Source organism: Anguilla rostrata, chromosome 5 (genome assembly GCF_018555375.3).
Source record: "Anguilla rostrata isolate EN2019 chromosome 5, ASM1855537v3, whole genome shotgun sequence".
Lineage (NCBI taxonomy): Eukaryota > Metazoa > Chordata > Actinopteri > Anguilliformes > Anguillidae > Anguilla > Anguilla rostrata.
The window spans coordinates 3,668,219-3,685,886 of record NC_057937.1 but is presented as its reverse complement, the minus strand read 5'-3'; the positions used below and the strand labels follow the sequence as shown (position 1 = coordinate 3,685,886).

At 44.4% G+C, this 17,668-nt stretch overlaps 1 protein-coding gene across 5 annotated transcripts in view; it reads right to left on the bottom strand.

Moving 5' to 3' along the window:
• Positions 1-16,332, bottom strand: part of LOC135254453 (ELAV-like protein 2) — a 39,334-nt gene extending 23,002 nt beyond the window's left edge. For 2 of the 5 annotated variants that reach the window (XM_064334623.1, XM_064334624.1), the window contains exon 1: positions 15,906-16,332. The gene's annotated coding sequence lies outside the window, so the exon portion shown is untranslated. The remainder of the gene's footprint in view (positions 1-15,905) is intronic. The other 3 variants (XM_064334622.1, XM_064334625.1, XM_064334621.1) reach the window with 2 other exon arrangements.
• Between the last annotated feature and the right edge of the window lie 1,336 nt (positions 16,333-17,668).

Below are 17,668 nucleotides of genomic sequence, written 5' to 3'. Positions count from 1 at the left end.
CTTACAGCCTCCGTAGGCACAACAAAACTGTACAAGCTAATTTGGAGATACTTGAAGATACTTATTTTCTTGCTTTCTTACACATACGGCATAATGCCTCTAAGCCAGCCTTTGTAAAGCTGGCGTTCCATCAGAAATTTCACTGAATACATGAAATAAAGAAAAACTGCCTGGGCCAATCAAAAGCCTACCATTGAAACAGAGACTGAACTCTCGCTGTAAAGCAGCTAAATTAGAGCTCTGGCAGTGTCACTTAAACATAGAAAAAAGAGAAAGTGTGAATGTGAATACTATAGTAAGGACACTCCTGCAGTCAAGGTCATATATATATATGTGTGTGTGTGTGTGTGTGTGTGTGTGTGTGTGTGTGAAAATAGACTGAAACACAGGCATTCTGCCTCCCCCTGAGTGGTTAATGCGATAGGAACTGCAGACCATGACAAGTGGGAGTTGCAACCACACGCAACGCAGAGGAACACAGCCAGGCTGCAGGCCCCCCCCCCCTCCAAAGCCCGCAGGGCTCATGTCACTTCCTGTTGGTCACGTTTCCAGCCGACCTCTTCTGAACCAGCTGAGGGGGTGGGAGGGGGGAGGGGGGAGTGGGAAGCCGTCCGAGATGGCTCCCGGTTCTCGGAACGTTCCGCGGCATTTTTTAGGGCGCGTGCCAAGCGTACAGCAGGTGCCGGGACGGAGATTTTGGGGTTCTCTCCCGCCCGACAGCCCTAGGCCCTGATGTCAGAGCGATTTAAATAATCCCGCTGGCCTGTCAGAGTACACGTTAAAAGGGCCGCATAATTCCGGGGGGGGGGGGAATGAGGAGCAGAGAACCAGATCCTTAGGTCATAACGGATCGCAGAGCATTAATCGCGTTCAGCAAACACCCCTAACACGTCCTCCCCTGAGTACACGGTATTAAGTGATAAACGCCAGACTGTATCTTCTTCCACAGCCAAATGTCACGGCTAGACACGGACGAGACTCTTAACGTGAAAGATACACACGGCAGAGAGTGGCAGTTGCATAATCACCGGCAAAAAAAAAAAAAATAGTTTGCTTAAAGCTCTTTAGCGTCTGTGTCAGGTTTTTGTCATCTTATGCAAAAAGCCCAGTGAGTGGTACCCCCTTCCCCTCTGCCCAGGAGGCCAATCAGGGAAGAGTTCAAAAGGTCAATGTGCAGCAGTGCAGTACTGAAGTCCATGGCTGGAGGTTGTTGTGTACTTTGATATTCACTCTGGACTTCAATTCCCATGAGCAGCCATGAAACCTTTTGCCACTCAAAGTTGTTTTTTCACACTACATGCCTAGGGCCCCGGATTGTTCAGGAAGTCATATTTGGCTTAACTAGTGATTTATACAGGGGAAACAACTTAAAGGAAGCTTTCCAATAATTGCTTATCCAATAATAACTTTCTCAGAATTTAAAGGATTAATTAATATATATTTTTTTCATTTTAATCTAACCACATTCTCTGTGCTAACCTTCATGCATATGGAGTCGATCTGTACTTCAGTAGTGTGTTCATATCACATGTATAGCAAGCATGTAGCGTGTTTCTGCTGTACGGGTTCATTAAAGGCCTTGTCTAGCCAATTACCTGACATGCTATCAAATGCTAAGGTAAGGAGGTTAGCGATTTGCTCAGACATGAAAGCTCAGACTTGTCACACTGCCCAAAAAAATCTAATTAAATTAAATGGCAGCACATTGCTAACAGTCCATTTTTCCTGCCTTCTGCATCTAACCTAAAATTAAAACTAATTACCTAATTTACTTTGCTAATTGCCAATTACCTTGAAGATGCTCTGCACAACACTGTACTTCCGTACCACGTATTCCTTAAATGGACTCTGCTAACTGCTCGCAGGAGTGGGCACAGGTAAATTTAAATAAACGTCCCTCATGTCCGTTTCAGTCTTTTTTTTATATTCACGACCTGCTGCTGCTAAGGGGAAGTTTTCCGTTGTACATGGAAAGCTGACCGCACACTAGCATGAGCAAAGATGTGGACTCATAACTAGACTTCACCACTGTTATACTGAAGAACATCAGGTGTGCCAAATTAGGGTTGAAATGATGACCAAAAGGATGGTAGATCTCCAGGAACAGGGTTGGGAACCACAGGCCTGAAATATACCCTGAACTGAGTGTATGGTATTCTCAATTCATAGCAAGACACAGACAAACAGGTACCTAGTAAAACCGATTCTGAAGCATAATGCACCCGCATGCTGTACAGCTTCAGCTAGCTTACTGTGATACAGCCTCTCTCACATTATGCACAACTAAATAAAATATAATAAAACAACACAATACCGGCAATAATAAACAAACAAGGCCCGGTATCATCGAGTACGACGTACCGCATAACCTTATTCTTTCTTCGAGTTCTCCTTGAGGAAACAGAACATCCTCGGAGGGTTAGTGGTTGACCAATTACCTTATTTTTTAAGAAATAGCTGCGCGCAGGGAAAGATGCCATTTCGGACCCAACCCCTGCTTTAAATGGCTGACCTGAGGCAGTAACACTTTGCAGCAGCCTTGAAATGAAAACGGGCCCGCAGCGGCCAACTGCTACAGGATTTTTTCGCAAGTGATTTTGTGGGCGCTGGGTGCGAATGCATTATTCTCACTTCTGTTTTTTTTTTTTTTTTTTTTTTTTTTTTTGGGGTCTGTCTCGGTTCCAGGTCGCCCTTATTTCCCTGGTTGTTGCTGGAGGACTTTTTAATATTATTACACACGGCTAGCGAGCGTCCGCGCATTCCCCTCGAAGAGCCAACCGCCAAAAAAAAAAAAAAAAAACGGCTTTGTTTTTTCAGCAGCAGCTGCTAGCATTGTTCCCACAAGCTCCTGTGACATTTGTGCGACATCACAGGAGCCAAGTATTGTGGAGGCAAACTAATTTTAAAACGCGTGGCTTAACGGTGTCATGCAAGGAAGAGTTGAAATTTCAGACTAAATTTGAAATGGAAAAATCCTGGTTTCATCCTTTTTTTCTCTAGGAATGCATTTATTTTTGGAAAGCCCTGATTTCCCATCCTAAAATGTGACATATTGAATCTGTAACCAGGAGCTGGGAGCCTCCAGTAGAATCCCACATTAAGGATTTGTGTCCGGGTGATTACAATACAAAAGCCCTGACAACATCATGCAGTGGGAAGCAGATAATAAATCATCACTGTCCATCTTGCGTCTTTGGTAAAATTGAACAAGACACTGATGTCATCATTGCAATGTAGACTGCTTAATACGTCCATGACAATCTTTTTTCCTGGGTTGACGGGTGGAAATGAAATGTGTGTGCACGCACGCGCGTGTGTGTGTGTGCGTGCGTGTGAGTGTGCGAGTGTGTGTAGTGGACTGAAACAAACAAAAAAAGAAATCTTTTTACAGACAACTGCAGTTTTCAGCGGGGATTGATTGTAGCCTGGACGTACTTCCCGAGGAAATGGCCTCCATTGAATGGCACCACAAATAAAGTAGCAGGGTAATGACAGCCCTGCACTGCCAGCTAAATCGTGCTTTAATCTTAGACCCTCAGGAGTACGACCAGAATAGCATGTCACTATTAGCCAGCTTTGTAGCAAGAGTGCCAATATACTTAGCTACTGTAGCTAGCTCAATATAACAGATGGACGTTGGAACTGACAGTCTTGAACATGGTCTAACTTTGGCTTTTTCTTTTTTCCCCAAAAACATTTGCATGTTAACTGATCTAAACTGAATATTACTCACCCTCTTGCTACCCTCAGCCTGGGCGGGGACCTTAAATGACTAAAGTGCTTAATTTGGAGCACGCAGCCACTGAGAATGACTCATGGTCCTCTGTCATCGAGGCCACGCTCAATATTAGCTATGTTCTCGATGCAATTAGCATCTAATGAAAGGCTTTTCCGCCTTTGAGTTTTTCTGTTTTGTTTTGCTGAGTCACTGTGGCCTGTGACCTCCGCGCACACAGCTAGCGTGCTAAACGGTTTGGTCCAAATCTGGCCGAACGTTAAAGGAAGCATCAAAATGGCCGGTACAGCCAGCCGACTAAATCGCTCGCGGTAAGTGCCGCTTTTTGCGGCTGAGCGGCGTTAATTTAGGACACTTCCTGGTCTTCAGAACGCGGCCCCCGGGCTTATCCACGGGCCAGCGCCCTGTTCGGGGGGGGGGCGGAGAGGTGAGAAGCACACGCTGGTCTCTCAGCGGGAATCTTTCCACACTTTCAGAGCTGCCAAATCTTTATAGCAACAAGCTTTTCCACTACCAAACTACCCTTATGGAAGTGTGATGTTATAAATATACCTCGGTGAAAAATATAATACATATATTTCACTGAAGTGTAATATATTATTACATCTTTGAGTGGCCATGATTAGTACATTTGCCAATATGTTATTCAGTGTTGTGATATACAGATTTTCTATTTATTTCAGTGTATTTTACAGTATATTCCAAGTCCATAAGGGTTTGTTAATCTGAGAAGTGCCTTATGAGTGCTTTCAAGAGGTTGACAAACCTCGACTGAAAAATTAAAACAGAATTAGCAAGATGTTCATAAAATTCCCTGAACTTTATGATTATTTCCAAAATCCTGTTCATACGTGGGAGAATGTATGCTATTTGTTTTTGATACCCGTACATTTTATCATGCAAGATTTCACATCTGATTCTGCACAAGCAGCCTGCGTTGCTATGCACAGATGACCACAGGGGGAGGAGGTCAGAGGTTACATTCCTTTAAAAACGCATGGAACCCGTCCAGTGCTGTAGACTTTTTCAGTGGAAAATCTATTTTGGAGTTTTATTGAAAACTATGCCAGAGAAATTTACGCAATTATTGCCACTTAACAATACCATAAATGACATTTCACAAAATATTATGTATGTGTACATTTCTTATGTTCTTATATTTGGCCAATTTTATGGAGCTGCCCATTTATGCTGATCCGTACAGAGCGATTGCTCTGGTTTGGCAAACTTTGGGCTGTTCAGTACGCAAGTTGTAATCTGAAGTCCTCAGGCATTTATACATCTCAGGGTAACGCCCAAACACAAACACACTCACACGCACTTGTAGAAATCATTTTAAAGCCAGCGCCTATATACAATATTTTTGTAAACTCAAGAGTACACCCCATTTCCTATTCGCAAAACGACTCTGGAAGCAACACGCACTGGCCCACTTCCCCTACTGTGAACAGGATCCAGCATTTTATCCAAGCACACAGAGACTGGCGCGGGGAATCTTGGCAGGTCTCTCTGCACCTCTGGCCCGGTAAATTATTTGGGTTTCCGCGGCTGCCTCCGGCCCGCCGCCGGTGGTTCCACAGCGCCTCGTTTCCCCGGTTACACACACGCGTTTCAGAAACGGGAGGGCAACCTCGGGTTAAGGGTACGAGCCGTTTCATCGGCTGCGGAGACGGTCTACCTACGTTTCATCCCACAGAGCGAGGTCCCCTTTTAAGACTCACTAAAGCACATCAGCTCTCTGCGGCTCTCTGCACTGGCTGCTACGTTCGAACCCGCAGCCGCCCCCAGCTGGCCCCCAGCCGCCCCCCCCATCCTCCGCCCCTTACACGACGGCGTGAGTCTCCTGCGTCGCCACGCGGTTCATTTAGTGCAGAGATGGAGGTCGATGGCGGGGATGCTCAGGTCTGCCCCCCGGAGGCCTGCTGCAGTACTGCTGCTTTTCTTGTCTGCCCGATAGGGAACCGGTCGATTAATCCAAAGTGGAAAAAGAAAAACACACACCTTGTTTGGCAAGCATGCTGACCTTGCAAGGGACTTGAAAGTAAAACTTCAAAAAAAAATATCGCACACTCTTCCCTCCAACGCAGTTTTTTAATCGCAAACGGACGTTTTGGCTCCCGAAATGCGAAATGTTGGCAATTAAAAAACTGTATTGGAGCAAAGGGTGTGTGACCTTTCTTTTGAAGTTTTAATTGATCAATTAACGCTGCTGATTGGCCAGAGGTTTAGCTCACCTGCTGTCCCAGGATTTAACCAGTCCTGATTAGAGGGGAAGAATGAAACCCGACTGTACTGCAGGCCTTCAGGGCCAGATCTGAGTACCCCTACTCTGTGGGGAAAGTGAGGTAAAGCCTGACTGTGTTTCAGACCTTGCTTCACCTGAGTCTGCTGTCTTAATCCGGGTGTGGGGTGGGGTACCCCAGCTGTTTTAGTCTGAGTTTGGGGTGGGGTACCCTGCTGTTTTAGTCCAGGTTTGGAGTGGGGTACCCCTAGTCCTGAGGACCTGGAACGGCTTCTCGTCTTCACTCCAATCATTCCTTTTCATGCTTTTCCCCCTTTTTATCCCTGATTTGGAATGACCAGAGACTGATTGACTCAGACAAAATGGCCGCTCTGAATGCCCAGCCCTGAACTGATAGGACAGCTACAATCGCAACCTCACAATGACAGCAGTAGCAGTGCAAAAAAAAAAAAAAAAGGTTTCTTAAATCCACAGCGTGTATGACGCTTGTAATACGGCTTGTAATACAGTAGAATGCTGCATCACTTCGAAACCTGCTGTGCTGTAGCTACGGACAGCCTACCGCGGATAAACAATACGTTCAGCTGAACTGAAATCAACAGCGTCCTCCAGTCGTGTTACACCCTTGCATCATCACATGTGCACCTTGTTCAGTCTGAACTGCATTAGCGGCACCAACGGAAGCAAAACATCCTTCTCAGCCCTTCCTGCGCTCCTAAATAGAATTACTGCTGAAATTTCCACCGGAGCAACCGCCCCTGCTTCCTTATTCCATTTAACAACCGCCAAGGTGACAGGTAACGAGGAAAGTGAAGGTGATATTCTGATAATAAAGGAGAAACCAAATCAAATTAAGTGTAAAAACGGATTTAAAATGCCCACAAATTCCCTACATTAATTTTTTTTATAAACTACCCCTCACCACTGCAAATGTTCTTTTTCAAATAAGGCAGTCATTCTAAAGTTCTGCGGGAGACTTTCAGGGTTAAATTCACAGTGCCTGTCATACAGAGAAGTGGCAGAATTCCAGCGATACGTGAGGGGGCGAGCATGCAGAACATCAGTATAAAGGTACAGCACATAGACTTCAGGATCTGATTTTCACTATTGAAAGTCTATACATGTTGATTGCTCAAAACTCCCACACAGCGAGCAGAGGGAACAAAGAAAACTAATAAAGAGACACGAGTAAAGCTGTTCTGCTACTTAATTTTCCGCGCAGAGAGAAAACGGGTCGAATTCCCCGCAGGGAGATCTCCATGCCAACTCGAAAGGTCTTAAAAGAACAGGTAGAACAAGCGAAAGGAATATAAATCTAGACCTGGCGCGGCTATCTGAACACCGCCGCGTTAGCGGGCTCTGATTGAGGATGGATTACAGCTGGCTGCGAAACTGCGATGAACTCTTGAACTCTGGGAAGGGAAAACGCTACTCTGATTCACACCAACAAAAAAAAAGACCCTCAAGGCCAAACCCTCCCAGGCAGGAACCACTAAAGCATTAGCACGTCTCACGACCACTCAGGGCTTTTGTCAGTAGCAAAAGGGATTTAAAAAAAAAAAAAAAAAATGATGATGTCAGATGCGGTGTCACTTCTTTCCACTTGGCTGTCCAATGACAGGACAAATATAGAGGCTTTCAGACTCAGTAAAGTGGTCTACAAAAAGATGCTAATTAATCAGAAGTTGAAAAGCACTGTGTAGCAGAGCAGCGATTCAACAAATTGCTCTCCGAAGCTCTGCGTCCTGGTGAGCCACTGCCAGGGAACATTCAGAAACTTGCAAATCAAATAAATTTGTCAATTTCTAGATTCTGAGGCGCCCAAGATTAAATATTCCAATAATAAACCCCCTTGTCTGCTTTCACATTCAGGTATAAAAATAAGCTAAATATTCCATGTGTATTTTTGAGAATTTTGATTTGTAATATCACAGTTATTCTAAAAGAATATTCTGCATGGTACCGGTTAAAAAGATGGATACGCATAGAGCAGCTATGTGCTCTGTTCTGCTCCTGCACCTGGCTGAAAAAGGAAGGAACAGCGCCCCCTCTGGCCATCGGAGAACATGTACTCAGAGTCCAGCGGTGCCGTAAATTCTGGTTGGTGGCGAAGCGGAGAGGAGTCAGACAGCTGCGTGCATTTTGGCGGACGGACAATGTAGTGTGGACCCTTCTGGTCTGACGGCAGCAACCAGAGGTGCATGTGATGAAGATTAGGCATTCCAAATTTGGGGAGAAAAGAATATTTTTTAAAAAGAATTTAAAAAAAACAAAAACATTTTTTTGTAAAAATATGTGATTTGATTTTTATAGCCCCGTGTGCCTCTGCGTTCTGTCCCGGTCTGGCCCTGCTAATTTTGTACTTAATTCCTGTTGGCCAACTGCAGGGTCACCAAAGTGCTCTTCTAGCAATGGCCAGCAGGGGGCATGGCTTGATGCACAGTCAGTGAGTCATATCCTTCTACTGCTTCCAGTTGGCAGCTGAACTGAGTGATCCGGCCCTTGGCAACTGGAAAGCAGCAATAACAAAATAAACCCATTGCCCAGCTTGCAGAAGCCCATAATGATCTTCAGAGCAAATTAATAGGGTGCCTGAGGAATGGGTGTGTGGCATGCTAGAGGAATCTGTTTTAAACAGTATGGCTGCGTGAGTTTTAATCCTACACTTATTCATGTCTGTGGTTTTTTCACGTCCGAGTGCTAATTTTTATGGGAAATATGCCTGTATCTTTATTCCTTCATTATGGAAAATCATAATTACCCCATGTGATGACTGTGTGGATATAATTGAATTAATTTTAAATTGCGTGACTGAACCGGCTTCTGTATAATGTTAATAAATTCAACACAACGCAGATTGGCCAGTTCCTCGCCACAACGCCAATTCCTCGAGAAGTAGAAGCGCTTTGTTAGGGTTGGAGTGAAAACCTACGGGATGGGGGATCTCCAAGAACAGGGTTGAGCAGCCCTGCTCTAGCCGGTGAATGAGGTGTGCTTTGTTAGGCTTGGAGTGAAATAGGCTTGGAGTGGAGTTAGGCTTGGGCGACATAGCTCAGGAGGTAAGACCGATTGTCTGGCAGTCGGAGGGTTGCCGGTTCAAACCCCGCTCTGGGCGTGTCGAAGTGTCCTTGAGCAAGACACCTAACCCCTAACTGCTCTGGCGAATGAGAGGCATCAATTGTAAAGCGCTTTGGATAAAAGCGCTATATAAATGCAGTCCATTTACCATTTGAAAACCTGCAGGACTGCAGATCTCCAGGAACAGGGCTGGGCAGCCCCACTCTTGTTTGCATTCCCTGGTGATACCAAGGTAGATAACATTGCCTGATTTTCATCTTCTCTTTTCCTAATGAGACATTATTGAACTTCCTTTTCTTGTTTGTTTTGCTGGTACATGTTTCCACTATATGCGAGTAGAGAATTAAAACTGAGTTACTGTACATGCCGTTTAAATTGGTCCACAGCAGTCTGTCCCCAGAGAAGATTATCTCAGTCTAACATTACCTTCAGCTTAACATACTCAGTATACAGAAGTAAAAAAAAATAAATAAATAAACATAATGCAGAAAACCTGTGTGAATGTTTTACAGCAGTGTGATCTACCTCGGTATCACCAGTGAATGCAAACAATAGAGGTCATGTATCGTATGTGTGCATGTGAGTGTGTGTGTGTGTACGTACATGCATCCGTGCATGTGTGCGGGTGAGTGTGTTTGCGTGCATATGTGTGTGTGTGTGTGTGTTTGTGCTTGCATGGGTGTGTGTGCTCACGTGCACGTGTGTGTGCGTGTGTGTGGGTGTGTGTGTGCACGCACACTAAAAGCATCTTTTCTGAGATAATCCAGTTTGTACTCATTAAGTGAAAGGCCAGAGAGACTCGGCGAAGGGAGTCTTACTGATCCGAACGCCTGTGTGCTCCGCCCAGTGTGGCACGTGGGTAATTTCACTCCGACTAAAACGCCTCGTAATGAAACGGAGAAATGAAGACCCGAGCGCTGTTTCATTTCCCACTGCGAAGCATAGCGGGATTCTTCAAAACACAATCGCATTAATTACTCGTTAAATATTGAAACCTGTGGGTTTTGAAATGCAATTTAACTTTGATGGTCAATTTGTGAACCGCACGCCACAAATATAATACTGTCGAGGAAGGGTGTTATTTTAAATAAAGAAATACGCCACCGATTGCATAAACAGGTGGACAAATCCTTTAACAGTCGCAATGAAAATGCAGGTGCCATTTTTTGACATTTGGAGAAGAGGGACTTTTAATATAAATGGATGTTTATCTCACTATTTTTAGCAAATAATCATTTATTCATCGAAAAACACTGCTGTAGTCAAAGTTTTAAACTGCGTATAAAAATATCATTACCCTCAGCAAACTGACCAATATTTCACGGGCCTGCTTGTCTTAAAAGGTAAAATTCTGATGGAAATGCACAAATCATTTTGATCGTACTGACAGCACTTCCTGTTTAATACAGCCCAGATCTTGTGTTCCGTACCGTCAGTACGGTTCCCCAAACGCCGTGTCTCGCCTCCGATCTTTCTGCCCGGCTGCACCCGGTAGCCACGCCACTGCGGCTTCTGAGAATTAAGTGAGAGGTCTCGTCGCTGACCGACTTCCAAAACAGGTGCAATGGATGTCCTGGGACAATAATGGTCACATTACTGAGCACCATGGTATCTAATCCTGTGTAAGGAAAGGCGCTACATGAACCTAGGTGCTAAGGTCCTGAAATAGGCCTCGCCACGGGCCTGCAGGGTCCTCGGTGCACGCGGCTGAACGAGGGGCGTCGGCACATGAAGACGGGCGTCGGCACGCGAAGCATCGCTCAACGAACCTCTTTTAGCGGCCGGGCGCAAATTCAGCGCACAGACGACATCCACCATTTTCAGCGATATGAGGCGACATTGATAAAATAGGCCTACACATTAAACTACCACACAGTTGGATAAAAATGTGCGTTTTAATGGTATTTTATGTCAGAGCTGAAAATATTCAGCCACACTGTGCAGTTAACAATTTTCACTGTTATTCTGAGGAAATCGCAGTGCACAGATTTGCAGGGATTTGAACCCGTCTCACTCAGTGCTGTTAAGAAATCATGGCTTTTCACTCTTATAGGCTGAAAGACGTAAGCAGTGCCTGTCCCCACCACAAGAGGGCATACTTCAGTGCAGGGAGAGCAGGTCAGCAATTTATATCAGATAATTTTAAAGCAATCTTTGCACACAGCTAATGTGCCATTCAGAAGAAAAGAAGGTTGATTAGCCTTCAGCTTTATCTACATATGTAAACCTACAGTAGATCATCTACTAGTGCATATCATGTCAGAAATGGAAGATTACGTTTTTGTACCTGATCTCAGAATTCACATTTTTAAAACTAAATAATTACTCACGTTACTTTACTTTGAACCGGCTCCTTTCTCTTTGTAGCTATAAACCTCGGAATAAGCTAATACCCAATAACAGAAGGAGTGGTCAACAGGACCAGGACCTCATATGAACATTTTTATGACCTTTATTCTACATTTCTTTTCAAACGATACACCTCCTTTTCAGCGCCCTGCAATCTATTGTGCATGCAGTTTCATTTCATTCAAGTCCTTCTTTTACAACAAACGCTGTTGAAATTCCCACACTCTATTATTTGCCTAAACGCTTAGAGGTGCACCTTGTGTTATTTTGATAGCACTAGTTTGTATCAATGGAAGGTGTGACTCATTTTTTCCTGCTAGCCTTTTTATATCCGTAATACTTAGCTTTATAGAAGTCTTCTACGCTACATCTGGTTTCTTAACCCGTTCGGTTGACTGTTTAGTTTGCACCTCTGAGGGTCTGAAGTTCTCACAAGCCTCAAGCCATCAGAACTGGCACCAGATGCCGGTGAAGATCTCCTCGAGCGCTCATCCTCTGGCCTAAATGCTCGCTCTCACAGCTCTCAAGAGAGCTCCAATTTAGCCAAAATATGCAGGGGGGGAAAAAAAAAAAACACCCTGGAGGTCTACTCAGAGTGACTTAGCGCGCTAAACACACACATTCTAATTCAGGTTTGGGAGATTTCCCATGGTAGTTTGGAGGGGGGGGGGGGGCGGGGGCAGGGGTGACTGCAGGCCCACAGAAAGTACTTTTTTTGTCTGCTGGCTGGAGTATGTCTGACCAGCCCTGACAGAAGCAGGGTACGCTGGCTTTTAAGGGCAGGGCTTCATTTAATTATTTTATTTTTTAGTTCTTTATCTTCCTTCTGGGAAAACGGCGCTGTGACACCCGGGCTGTTAGCGACGCTTATGCTAAAACAGTTTCCTAAACTGCCGTCCTTCCGAGACTCGGCCGACCCACTTTCAAAAATGACTTTTATAATAAACAGCCTTATGAAGGCAGGTGGAGGGGGGGGGGGTGGGGGGCACTGGGGAGAGGGTTTTCAGCACAGAGCATTCAGGGTCTCCACAACAGAAGTATGGGGGGGACGGGAGGAGGGGGAGAAAGAGAGGGGGGAAGGCGCTACCTTGAAGCATCCCTTTGTTTTCAGACGGACCCGTGCGCCCCCCAGACCGCGCGGCCTCGCTCGAGCTCCAGACGGCACGCTCCGTTTGTCTTTGTCATATTCCATTACCCGGAGCAGGGGCAGGGGGGGCCTGCCGGGCTCGATTCCCATCAGCCCCGGCGCGCGTCGAAGTTTGCCTCGCTGCCAGTTTACCCCCCCCCCCCCGACGCAATTAGCTAATTAGCGGGCGAGCACCGGCCGGGCGGTGCCCTCGGAGAACGGGTCGCCGTGGAGAATATTTCATACGGAGACGCGAGAACCAACCCTTCAGCAGTCTTTCCTGAGCTGAGATGATCGGGAAGGCAGAAGCCGAAGCTGTCAGATCATGCAAAGGGGCGGGGCTAATTAAATAATTAAGAGTTTCTGCCCCCGCGCCTGCATCATAGGACAGACAACTCCTCTTCCCTGTTTACTGAGTGAATTAATATTAGTACTCGTACCTTCCATTGGTTGCATGATGACCAAGAAAGTTTGGAATGGTGTGCACGTGTGTGTGTATGTCTGCGTGTGCTTGTGCGTGGGTGTGTGTCTGTGTGTATGTGTGCAGGTGTGTGTGTGTGTGTGTGTGTGTGTAGGTGTGCTTGTGTGTGTGTGTTTGGGGTGTGGTTACTTGCTTCATCACTTATGGAAATATACATTATATGGGTATGCTTCCCTAAAAAAGGTATACTTTCTGCAAAAAGATGATTTACAAAATAAACCTGCTTCAAATCTGAGTCCTAAAGGACAGGTTGTGATTTATCAAAATCCTTTTCAGGAATCCGACCTAGAAATGGTCCTTTGAGACAAGATTTTATAGACTCCAAAAATCCTTCACACACTGATTTGTGAAATGCATTCAAGGCCCACCATAAACAGGGTGAGTCAAACTAAAGATGCACAGTGCATCAAGATCTGCTCTTTGGAATTCTTTTGGTATTCCTCCATCCGCACCACTGCTTTTGAACACACATCCAGTTAACCTCAATACATGATACTGCTATAATATAAGATATGCAATGTGGGCCAAAAAGGTCCAGTGCGCAAGATTCTGATGGAGAGATTAACTTTTGTGGGAAGCCCATCCATTGAGAGTGTCAGCTAGCAAGTTACACTGGTGGCACTTCAACTGTCGTTTGCCCCACCCACTTTATTTCCAGTATCTATATAACTAGCGAGACACCGTCCACAATGTGACCTGAGGATTGAAACTGGTTCCCAAGTGGATAATGCTTACATGCAGTCCTTTCACGGGGTAGCATCAGTGAAAGTGAACTAGCCGGCTAGCTGCCGAGCACTTTGTCACCGTTAGTAAAGGTCACAGATCAGTCTGTGTTGTGCAAGCTCATAAAGTGCTGAAGTCAAGGCAGTTAAGAGGCAGTTAAGTAGCGGCATTGTAGCGAGCATGCTAAGCTAACAAACTGCAGGGCACAAAAGCAAGACGGAGAGATAACGACAAACGTGCTAATGGCGTTTTACCAGCGCAAGCCTAGCTAAGAGACCGCCTGCTAACGTGCTAGCTGATGCGTGGCACAACTCAATGACAAGGCAAAATGGCCTAACTATGAAGCTAGCTCACTCAAGCTGCAGTTTGAGTTTTCTAAATCAAGCACCAGGTAGTCAATGCAATTGCTAAATACACCTACCCACCACAGCTAACTCTGTTTAGAAATACAGCGCAGCAGTTTTTTTAAACATTACTGTTAGCAGCAGATGATTTAGCACAATGGTCTGCATGCTAACGTGCTAATGGCTGTGAACATGAGGATGGGGCCATGCAAGCAGCGTGGTTCAGTCATGTGCTCCCTCGAACAAATTATCCAGCTGTCCATCACTGTCACAGATTTCTTCTTCACAGACTGTCAGTTTACTTCCTAAATATGAACAGATACAGCACTGGGGTACTGCCAAAATTAATGGTCCTGTATCTGTACCCCATGCCTACCAGTTTACGGTCTCATACTGAGCAGAGACCAAATTCTCAGGTAGAGGCTGTATACCATTGTGCTTCATTTATCTACAGGTTAACTAATAAAGTGCCAGTGTTCTTAGACTAACTGGGATGCGGGTGACATCCAGTAAAGGCCTTTTGGGTGTGAAGGCGGAACCAAACAATCAAAAGTTTGATTTGTTTCACGCAGACAAAGCCACTCTTGTCCTGCATTCCAAACCTATACAGTATGACTACAGTCCATTTTAAAAGGCAACACCCACAGGACTATAAATCCATTTTAGGATCATGTGGATGCAAGGCCCTACATTGCTGCAACACTGAGGTGTATTCCATACAGCAAAAAGGCATATAAAAGTTTAGGGGAAAAATACAAGGGGTTATAACAACACTGGCCTCAGGCCCGTCCTATGGTAGAGCACAAGCTTGCGTGAAATGATACATAAATGCGGATGGAAGGAAAACCTTAAAATAAGGACTTGATGTTGTATGCTGGATTTTTAAAGATGTATGAATGTGCCATTCCCCCTTGAATCGCCTTTCACAAAACAGGCAGGCAAGCGTCCTTCCTTCGTCGTGTTTTCTTTCATCTGTAGTCCAAATGTTACGCTAATAATGACGAAAATGTATAAAACCTCGGTTTACAAGAGTTCTACCGCATAGACCGATTGTTAATTTAACACGCAGACCAATTTATTCCACCTCAAACAATCGAGATGAGGGGAGAGGCGCACGTTGCTCCGCGGTAACGAATCCAGCGCTACCAGCATCGGTGATTTATTATCTTGCGGTATGCTGTAGCTGTAGCTATAGCTACCTGTTAGAGATGCTGCGCGCGTACTTTCCCTGTTTTTAGGCATCAACTTTGCACTGACGGCTCCCAGAAAAGGTTGGAGTCAAAGTTGGTTTCTAAAAACATTAAACGACGAAAAGAAACGACAGATTTCAACATTTCATATTGGACGTGTCACTGGCGACAGAACGACACGGTCGCCAGTGCCTTTCGCATTAGTGATCAATCGTATCTAGAACTGATTTCCTAAGTATCAAGATGCAATGCTATAAATCTAGGACGACATCCTTCTTTTCCTGTGTTCAAGTGTGCACAAATGCTCGCAAACAGCGCCAATAGGTTATATACTCCAGCTAAATTGTTAAGCAACACAAATAATTAGCAGTTTATTTTCTACAGGTTAATGGATAACAGCTGTACAAGTACATGCGAGTGCTGCTCTAAGATAGCCTACAGAATTTTATTTGAACCAGCAAACCTATCGAATAATGTTACCAACTGATCAGCCTGATAATGAGATATGGCCATTTTGTCAAATGAAAGACATTAGTACCACTGATGTTGTATCAGAATTATAAACCCCCGAGGCTATTTTCCGAACAGCATCACAACAGTTCACTTGCTTTTAAGTAGAAACTTAAAATCCCTTACCGTCTTTAATGAAAGTTAGACGTCCTTAGCGTAAACCAAATTAGACTCTTTCAACAAAAGCAAAACAATAAAGCAAGATTAAAAAGAAATCTCGCTTTATCAGAATTAAACGTAAAACTAGCAAAGCAATAAATAAAAAAACAGGGTTGATTTGGTGAAATATTTAATATTTGGAAACGGCCAAAGCACACAAATGCGTCCGTAACAGAAAACGAATTGGCTACCAAACTGAAAGGAAATTAACTGAAGAAATAAAATTAAATTAAGGAATGCAAAAACACAGCCGACTTGTGTCTTTCGCTTTACAGGTTCACAACAAAAACAGGCAACATCACTAACTGGGAACAGTACCAACGAAAGGAGCAGGTTATCTTTCAGAAAAAGGTGGTCCTGCTTGTGGATATATAGAGCCGTATCACAGCAAAAACATACCTCTCCGCACTTGGTATTCAGAATGCCCAGTGCACGCGGAAGTATACGCTTACGGAGAGCTCACTCTTCCACGTTGAATTGAGTCCCTGCACGCAATTGGCTGTACCATTTCTTCTTGCGACGTCCCTACTCTGAAACCCGAGACTCCATTGGTCTGCCATTTTTTATTCTTTATTTTTTATTGTCCACCATGGAGATCTTGGGAATATTTTATCAAAACTCAGGCAGAAACAAAAGCTTGAAAAAGGGAGGGCCTTCGGAACCCTTTTACGCCAGTTTCATTCCCCTAATGACAATAGGAGTAAAGCTGTTTGCTGCATATGTTGACGACTGCTCATGAAACGAAATTATCCGCTGGCTCAAGACATCTTTAAAAAACCCAACGTATAACAACAGGAACATATTGAAAACTGCGTCATTGTGTTTACTTTGTAACCTTTCCCTGTAAGAATTCTGACTGAGTTCTGAGAAAAAAGTTCTGTCCATATTTAGACGTATCATAGAAGTGTTTGTCAATCTCCATCGTTGTACTTCAGACATTTATCTAGCATGTTTGAGTAATGAGAGTCGTTATTATTATTCTTATTATTATTATTATTATTATTATTATTAGTGTTGTTGTTGTTGTTGTTTCTTTAATAGTTTTCAGACTATTGGTCATTATTATATATTTCAAGTAGCTATATTTTTGTTATTTAGGGAAAAAATAAAACATGTGCGTTCATCCGCCCCAAAGCTGAGAGCACCGAACTGTATCAGATGTGAGAAAGCTTCTGAACAGACTCAATGTATGTATTACTGGAATACCTTAAAGGCCGAAGTATGTATATATATGCGATATATCTGCAGCAGGGAAAAGAGCGTCACAAAATCTACAGTCACCGTAAAATACAAATATTACATGGATACATACAAGTCCAGTTTAAAATTAATTGTGACTATATTAACCGCTAGCAACGTGTTAGCCTTTCTCTGCGGTAATGTCCGATCTGTGCGAGATCACTTTTTCAGCACCAAGGACAGCACCCGACGTGGCAGAGCACGTTGCCGGAATTTCTCAATGCGCAGCTGCCAAGTTGTTGCGAGCACGATAAGCGCCGTACTGAAGGAAACCGCACACGCTTTACATGCAGATAATCATTGGGCTGCGTGCTTAATCCCTAAACACGCTGGGCTGGGGGATGCTTTTAAATCCACGTCCTTTCTTCTCAGTGGCAAACCACGCATTTTGACGTATCTCGGTTTGGCGAACGTAAGCTTGAAAAAAGAAAAGGGAAGTAACCAGCATGCCCAACTCTTGCCTAATTATGTTGTGATGAAGGAGCTCCAAA